Source organism: Tripterygium wilfordii, chromosome 18 (genome assembly GCF_013401445.1).
Source record: "Tripterygium wilfordii isolate XIE 37 chromosome 18, ASM1340144v1, whole genome shotgun sequence".
Classification (NCBI taxonomy): Eukaryota; Viridiplantae; Streptophyta; class Magnoliopsida; order Celastrales; family Celastraceae; genus Tripterygium; species Tripterygium wilfordii.
In genome coordinates, this window is record NC_052249.1 from 3352202 (window position 1) to 3361642 (window position 9441).

The window sequence follows — 9441 nt, forward strand, 5'->3', positions numbered from 1 at the left end:
GCCCAAATCCTCAATTGATCCAAATTCATATCTTCTGCTGGTATGTATATTGCCAAGAACAACCATGTATATGTATATATAGATTAATGGTGTTAACCTTGGAGTTGTTGATGGAACTAAATAGTTACACCCTTTTACAGAGAATATATTCTTTTTACAGAGAATATATTCTCTGCAAAAAAAATTACACCCTTTTACAGAGAATATATTCTCTGCAATTAAAGAGTTACACCCTTTTACAGAGAATATATTCTCTATAACTAAATAGTTATACACTTTAACTTTAACAGAGAATATATTCTCTTCAAACATATAACATAGGACAAGACAAGACATGAGTATGCTTATCACTAGGCCAGGTAAAAACCCAAGATTTTTATAAAATTCAATAATAAATTCGAAACAATTGCCCAAAGGTTTAAATATGTTTTGAAAACGCTAATCCAACTAAATTAAAACAAAATTAAAATAAAATATGTTAAAAAGTAACCTCCGAACTTTGACTGCAAATAGGAGGCCCTAAACGAACTCGGATGGCCAAAATCCATCGAACGTCTATGCCAGGAGGCATAGAGTATGATTTCTGTCGTTGTTCTGCTTCCGACAAGGCATGGTTTGCCCGAAATGGAGCTCGTCAATAATTACTAAAATGCCGACTACGTCCTTTTTTAATGACGACTATGTCCTTTTTGTATTTTACATTTCTTTCTCTCCAATATATTCTGTATAATTAAAGACTTACATCCTTTTATAGAGAATATATTTTTTTATAATTAAAGAGTTACATCATTTTACAGAGAGTTTAGAGCAAGAAAACTATCATATTGTATACATCTAGTAAATGTAAACTGTTTTGAACAATAGATTTGATTTGACATAAATATAATAAATTAAAAGAATGACAGGAAGTAGTATTTATTGATGAGTTTTGACATGTGATGACAATGCTTACACGTTTTGTCTCAAAGAATCACTCAACGTGAATGAATTTATGAAGTTACAAGGACAATCCATCAATCATAGGTAATAGACTAGGTGACTAGGGTGGGTTTGCATAGCAACACCCAAACATGAGCCTAAAATATTTCACGCCAAAACTTGTGAGTTGTGACTTGTGAGACCAAATCCATGTTTTATTGTTTTTATCATCTTTTTAAATTATAAAACCCAATAATATAACAGAATAAATAATATATATATATATATAGGAATTCTCCTATGTGGACCAAAAAGTGTGGACCAAGTTTGTGGATCAAAATCCAATGGTTGTAATCAATCACAACATAAGTGGGGGCCACACATTTATTATAGGACTCACCACATCTATGGTTGAAAAACAAGTCCACAAACTTGGTCCACACTTTTGGTCCGCATAAGAGAATTTATGTATATATATATATTTCATCTTTTAAATCCACAAATGAAGTATTTGTTTCAAAAATTAAAATAATTGTGAGAGCAACAAATTTAAAATGACATAAAAAATAGATTTACACAAAATACCATATGTATACCCCTTACTCAATTAAGTCAATTCCACAAACTCATAGTCCATCATATTCAATACTAACTGATGAGGTCCAAAATCGAGCCGATTTCTCAATCGCTCGGTTTTTCAGCTGCTCGATCTTGATGACGTATTAGGTGATCAACTTATGTTAGGTCCCTTTTTATATGAGTCGGGAATAATTGATTACCCGTAATGATGGGCGAGATTTATGGGGTGAACCGCCTCTTGATCTCTTTATTATTCAATGACGAGTGCTCCTCGATACCCCGAGGTGTTCGTCACCCAGGGTTTCTGAGTTGCAACCTTACGCACCTTGGCAAGATGGTGTTTGGCACCTCGACTCGTTACCTATTCAAAGTTAACTTGACAAGATGGTACTCAGGACCTCGACAACCTTGCTCGTCACCTCGGCATCTCGATAGCCTTGCTCGTCACTTCGGCATCTCAACTTGCCTATCACCTCACAATGTTGTCCTACATGGCGTCTAGTGTCGTGTGTCGACATTGTTGGAATTAGGAGAATATTTAGTTTTCAATAATTTGGTCGTGTAATTATTTCCTTTGATTTGGTTTCCTTGAATTAGGTTGATCTGATTGATTCAGCTTTTCTAATTTAGGGTTCTCATTGTAGTACATATTGTACAGTTTCATTATACGCAAATACAACATAAAATTCCTCAATTCTTCTGACATATCATTGGAGGTGATTTTTGGTATTATCATAAGTCTCCCACACCCTTGCACAAGCGATCAATTCACTCGGGTGAAGGTGTAAGTTTCTGTTGCCTACATCTCAGAGGAAGTCAATTGGGGTGTGACACACTCGGTTTCTCTTTGCCTTTACTTTTTTTTTTCTCTTGTCTCCATAATTTATTTAGCATTTTTATTTAACTAAGTAATACCGAGGTGTCGAGCATCTTGTTGCTCAGGTCCACAATGATTGATAGAGGAGGCTTTCCTTGAAAGGGCTGAGCATATTTTACTGCTTGGATTCTCTTCTTTTGGCCTCCTCTCTAACTTGTTCTTGGTTGAGCATGCTTATCCGCTTATGCTAATTTTTTTAAGTGTTAAGTGTTTGTTGAGTTGAGTTAGAATGGACCTTGCCAGTCGAGGAGCTTCTTGCCATAGGGAATATTGTGCCACCCAAGGTCTTCTTCCTCTTATTCAGTAATTCACCGACGAGGATTTTTGTTGATTCCTCCAGAGAGCTTTACTCTTCACATATCGCAGCTTCGTTGTTCTTCTGGATTGAAGATCATCACTCATACCGAAGGTTTGTTGGCAAAATTTGTGTTCTTTCTTTATCGCCATTATCACTTCAATTTCTCTAAAAATATCACTACCGAACGTAGTAAATTGGTACATTTAGGTGATGGGTAACTTAGAGATTGATGAATTTACCTTCTTCGTACATGTGTTTGGGCTTCTCTAAGAACCTATGTATTGGAGGCATTTATTCTATATTTGAAGTTCATTCTAGTATGGTATAGTTACTTTGCTGCTATGTTATTGCAGATGGTGAAACACACGTACTTCGAAAACTAAGACAACTATTGGGTCAACTAGCCATAATGATGATAGTGTTAGAGCACAGACAGTCAATGATGATATAGAGGTTGATAGTGAAGATTACATTAATTCTGACAATATGATGAATGTAAGATTCAATGACAGCGATGAAGACGACATGGATGATGACTTGTTTTCCAAATACACGGATGAGGGAGTTGAGGGTGAGCAAATTGGAAAAGATATGAATTTTGAGTTACAATTGGGGCCTAATGAAGATGCAATTTTCAGTGACACAGAATACCATTCAGAGTCATTGCAGAGTTATGATGGCTCTACTAACGATGAAGATGAAATATGCTAGAAAAGGGAAGCTCATCCCTCTATTTAAGCCAATGAAGAATATGGATAGCTACAAATGACATACTGGTATAAGATTTACATCACGAGACTCATTTAAGGATGCAGTTGCGATATATGCAATTCAAGGTGGATATGCTCAAAAGTGGCTCAAGTTTGACAATGTCAAAGGACATGTAGGTTGTGTGGATGGATACAAGATTGTTGCATCAAGGGTAAGGAAGAGAGTTATACAGAATAGTACAAAAGGTTGAATGATTTTTGTTCAAAAATACTAAGATCTAATCCTTGCAACACTTGTGTATTGAAGATTGACAGACCACCAGAGTATGTAATGGAGATTGAGAATCCTACACCATCGAGGGTGATGAATCTTAACTTTGACAAATTGTACATGTGTTTGAATGCATCTAAGAAACATTTTTAACTGCATGTAGACCTATAGTGGGACTTGATGGATGATTCTTAAAGCATATGTATAGAGGCTAATTGCTAGCAGCAATTGGAAGAGATTCTAATGATGGAATGCTACCAATTGCAATTGCTATTGCAGTTGTTAGGTTCAAGAACACTGAAACACGGAACTGGTTTATAACGAGGTTACTAAAAGGCATTTGTTCAAAAGGAAGGATTACCTTCATCAGTGATAGACAAAAGATAAAATTACAACAATTACAATAATATGAAATAAAACTAGTTGTTTAATTTATGCTATAATTTGCAAGGTTTGGTCCATGTATTAGAAGCTTTGGAGGGAAGATAAAAGCATAGATATTGTGTATGACATATGTTCAATAACATCAGCAAGAGGTTCCTTGGTATACAGTTGAAAGATTTGATATGGAGAGCTGCCAGAGCCATCTATAGAGAAGCATGGGAAAGGAAAATGAAGGAGATAGAAAGGGTGAATCTTGGTGTATTTTGCATAACTGAATGGTATTGATTCTAGGTTACGGTGCAAATCACATTTTAGTGATTGTGCCAAGTTTGATACATTACTGAACAATATGCTTGAGACATTCAAGTCAACCATATTACCATTTAGAAAGAAGCCAATTACCACCATGCTTGATGAGCTTAAAGGTTACTTCATGACAAGGTGGGCAGAGAATAGGATAACAATCAGTGTTATGTTTTTATAATATAACCCATAGAAGGACCAAATAGATGGCTAAAGACCCAACATGATGACATTTTGCCCCTAACAATACATAAAGCTATTGGTAGGCCTAATAGGAAGAGTATAAGAGAGGTTGGTGAGCCATAGAATGGAAAGCTTCAAAGGTTGGCATGAGGATCAACTGCAATAGGTGTGGTGGTACTAAACACAATGCAAGGACTTGTAGTGCTGTAGTTGTTACTGAGAATGTAAGGCCTAATGCAGGTGTTGCCCCAGTTGGAGTAGTTGGAGCCAATGTGAGGCCTAGGGCAACTACAACTAGACAAGTTGACTCTATTAAGCCCCATTGCAACTCCAACTGGACAAGTTGGAGCTACTGAAGGCAGTGTGAGGCCTAGGGCAACTCCAGCTAAACATGTTGGAGCTATTGGAGGCAATGTGAGGCCTAGGGCAAATACAAACACAATACGCAATGTGAGGTATAGTGCTACTGGAGGCAGTGTTAGACCAGTTAGGCCACTCACAAGGCAAGTAAGAGAATAGTGGAGACCATATCCAAATTATAATAGTGTTGATCCGACTGGATACAATGTGAGGCCATTTGGAAACACCAATAGGCCATCTACTGTGCCTAAAATCCCTAAGTTTATACCTCAAACAAGGCCAACAAAATACTATGGCCCCAACACCTACATCATCAAGGATCCACAGACTGGAGCTATAAGTGTTCTTCAAGGACTTAGTTATTCAAAAAGGCTAATTTCCTCAACTACACACATGTATGAGAAAGAATTGCCTTATATATTTGTATGTAATTTTTTACTTTAATTTCCTTAATCAATTGCATAACACGTTTGTCACAAACTTACCATGCTTTATATGAGAAGGGCATTGCTAGACCATCTTCATCAGGATCTACCACGAGCACTCGTATGCACGAGTCTTCGAGCAAGTGAAGACTTTGCTTACTTGGTTTTTCTTGGAGCATATTTACATTTGTACTTGGTCGTTGTTATAGTTTTTTTAGATTTTGTCATGGTTTGTACTTGATGTTATTTATGTTTGAAGCTACTGACTTCATGTTGTTTAGATGATTTGGTACTTTGTGGTGTAATATAAAAAGCTTTTGACATGATGGATTTCATTTGTACTAAACTGAATGTGAATCATAGTTTTTAAACCCAACCCGTGAAGGTCGAAGGTTCAAGGGTTTCGAGGTTCAACCATTACGATAGAGGTTGAACCGCATGTCTTTAATAAATAATAAAATAATACATATTTATTTATAGTTTAATAGTAGTATAAGTATATAAGTATATAGTAAGTTATACTCCGTTTTTAAGGCTAAAATGCATTCCTGCAAGCTATTTTCCAAACACAATTCCTAAAATGCACAACTGCACATGCTTACAATACCTCCATGTTAGATCACTCTTCCCCCTTACATTTTTGTAATTACACTAGCACTTTGAGTTTGCGTTGAATCTTCAGGATTAGAATTAGATGCTATATAAATTCAGACCTTCTTGGCTCCTACGCATTAACGTGAATTCAAAATAAACAGAGTATTAATATGAATTCAAAATAAGATGAGCAAAAGTTTAAACAAAGCATTAACATGAATTCAAAATAAGAATCATTCAATACATATTCTGAGTTTTTGCAAAATGACAAATAAGCAAAATAGCAAATAAAGAAGCAAAAAGTAAATTAGAACATTGCTGCTGGAGATATTACAATAATTCAGACTTTATTTATTAGAGAAACTCCCTTATCTTAAACTATATTTGTAATACCCTGACCCGATTATACACTGTTTATGGTATTTTGACACGTTGATCGAGGTGGCGTGAACCTCGGTAATCGTGAATCGGGATTTGGGGAGAATAAAAATTAAATCAAGATAAAATATGAAACTATTTTTAATAAATAGAGGATTTTAAAAGAAAATTTTTGGTGTAAGAATTACTTAAATCAGATTTAAATTGGATTTATTATGAATTTTTGAAGTTAATTGGAACAATTTAGTTAAGGGTGTTTTTGAAAGGTGGGTGTTTTTAAAAGATTATATAAAAGTGAGAAAAATTAAAATAATTAAAAAATAAAAAAATAATTTGCAAATATGCCCTCTCTCTCAAGCGTGTTTCTCTCTCCTATTTCTCTTTCTCTCTCTAAAACGGGTTAACCTGCAATTTCATGATTCCGGAGACGGTGACGGTCAAGGTTGATATCAAAAGAAGCGTACGGACGAGACGAGTGTAACCCAACTTGAATCACATCGATCGGAGCTCCGGTTTGGGAGAAATCTGAGATTGAAGTTCCGGCTACCGTGAACTTTCTTTGGTTGATCCGGCCGATTCCGGCGACGATTTGGCTTGATTCAGGTACCTATGAGTTCATTTCATCGAGCTCTTCAATTTGATATAAGATTTGGCAGGTTTGGGTGGCTGGATCGCCGGCGGTGACGTTGAATGGGTTTCGGCCGAGTTGACCGAGTCAAGCCGAGTTGACTCGGTTGACTGATGTGTTGAACGGTTCAACCCATTTTGACCCGGTTTTGACCCATTTCACCTGGTTTGACCCGGTTTTGATCCATTTCACCCGTTTTGACCCATTTCACCCGGTTTGACCCGGTTTTGACCCATTTGATCCGGTTTGCCGTTGACCGTTGACTTTGACCGTTGACCATAGTTGACCGAACGTAGTTTAACTGTATTTTCTTATATCGTGTTTTTCGGTGTAGACGGTGATCCAGGTTGAGATTCGGAGCGGGTTGACTTTCGGGGTCAGGGGTTAATCAGGGACGCGTGATTGATATTTGCATCCTGATTTCCAGGTAGGGGTTTTCTATGTATCTTGCGTGTGATTCTAGAGTTCCGGTTTCACGGACTCTTATTATATTATGAATCTGTCGGTTTCCGGGGGTGGAAATACGACCTGTTTGTATAATTTATACGTATTCTATGTTGATTATCATTGTTGGTACGTCTTTGGGAGTGGGGTGATTGGAGGTGGTTGAGGTACACTGTGGGACCCATATAGGAGCCCAATATATTGGATTATGATGGATTATACAGTAAACTGGGTACGTACCTGTAGACCGTCTGAGGTGAGGTGCATCACAGGGGACGCTCTCTGGTGTAGGCTATGCTATCGGGATATCTGATCCTCATCCAGTTTCGGTGTGGACCTGGACTGGGAGACACCCTACGGGGATTAGGGTGGGTCCAGGGGTGGATTATGGATTATGGATTACCGGAGACTAGTGTTTGTGGTTACGGTGCTGTATAGCCTTATCGGCTACCATATTACTTGGTTGAATTGCCAATGATTGTATATTTATTGTGCTGCATATTATGTGTCATATTCATGGATTTCTTTTTTTTTTGATATCGGTGTTCCCTTTCTATGCCCTACTGAGCTTCTTGGCTCACCCCTCTTCTTGTTTCCCCTTCAGGTGAGTTGGATTTAGGTGATGCTGGTCAGCGGTGGGACGCATGAGCTGGTGTGTAGCCTCGAGTTGTTTCTTTAGCAAGTTTTGAGGATTTTGGGTTTTGTTTTTGTATATATGTTACTTATTTACTCAATCTGACATCGGGTAGATAAGTCTTCTTATTTCCGCTGTTGTGTAGATACTCCGATGTTTTCGATGGGTGTATATATGTGGTATTCTGGAGAGACTATGCCCATGTTATATTTCAGGAGTTGTTACTATTTTATATATTTTATATATTGATTTAGGTATATTGGATTAAGGGTTGGTTCGGGGGATGGGGTCCCCTGCCAGTCACGTTCTTATGGGTTTAGGTACACTTCGGTATACCTTAGGAGTGAGGGGCGTGACAATATTATTCACATCATTGGTAAAATACTAAAACATGTACACAAGTATTAGAAAGACACATATTCCAATCTTAATGGTTTAACACTATAACATCATCAAAGAAAATCAGGATTGAGAGAGTTTGCAACTTTGCATTGCATAGATGAAGAATGGTTTAACACTATAACCATCACGTATCAAGACAAGCTATCAACTATCATGTATCAAGATTCAAAGACAAATGATGAACCTGAACAAACCTGGCCTGAAGGTCCTGAACTATGAAGTCTATACTCTGTATAGAGACTCAGAAAGTGAGAGATAGAGCTGAGCCGGATCGTCCGTTGCCTTACAGCCTTGGAGTTGGTGGTGGTTAGTGGTTGTTGTCGTGACTCGATCGAAGTGGATTGGAAAGTGGAGACCAGAGAGAGATCGCAATTCAACAGAGACAGGTCAGGGATGGGATGAGAATATGAGATGAGATGGAGAGAAGCAAACTAGCAGAGCAAGGTTTTAAGGCTCGCGTAGGGCAATTTTGGGGAAGTTGACTTGAAGTTGAAGGTAAATTTACATATTTGGGCTTATAAATGATTAATGGAAAGAAAATGCTTTACGGTTTTAAGGTAATTTTCTCACAAGCAGTTTTTCACCCAAACTGTCGGGTCACGATTTTCACGGGTCGACGAGTTAACTTGCGGTTTCTGACGGTTTAATACGTAAACGGTCTTTTTCATGAAAAAAATCGTGGAGGCGATCCGGGTTTAAAAACTATGATATGAATGTGTTATGGTGACAATAGATTTGGTTATTTTGTTTAGAAAATTTTTGTGTTTGTAAGGACAATTTGTTGATTTTCATGTAAATTTCGGGGACTAAATGTCTCACAATTTGATACTTTAGGGACATATCATTCAATTTTTTGATAGTTTGCCATATTGGCAAAGTTCAATTTGCCACATAGGTGTCACGTCATATTTTTAAGACGTCAATCTCTCTTGAAGGACTAAAGGGGAAGCTTGGAATAGTTGGGACACGAACGGAGACCTAGAAGATCAATGATATCTCTTGTGGGTTGGGGTCAGGTGGGGGTTTCGCAACAATCGTGGGGAACGCTTCTAC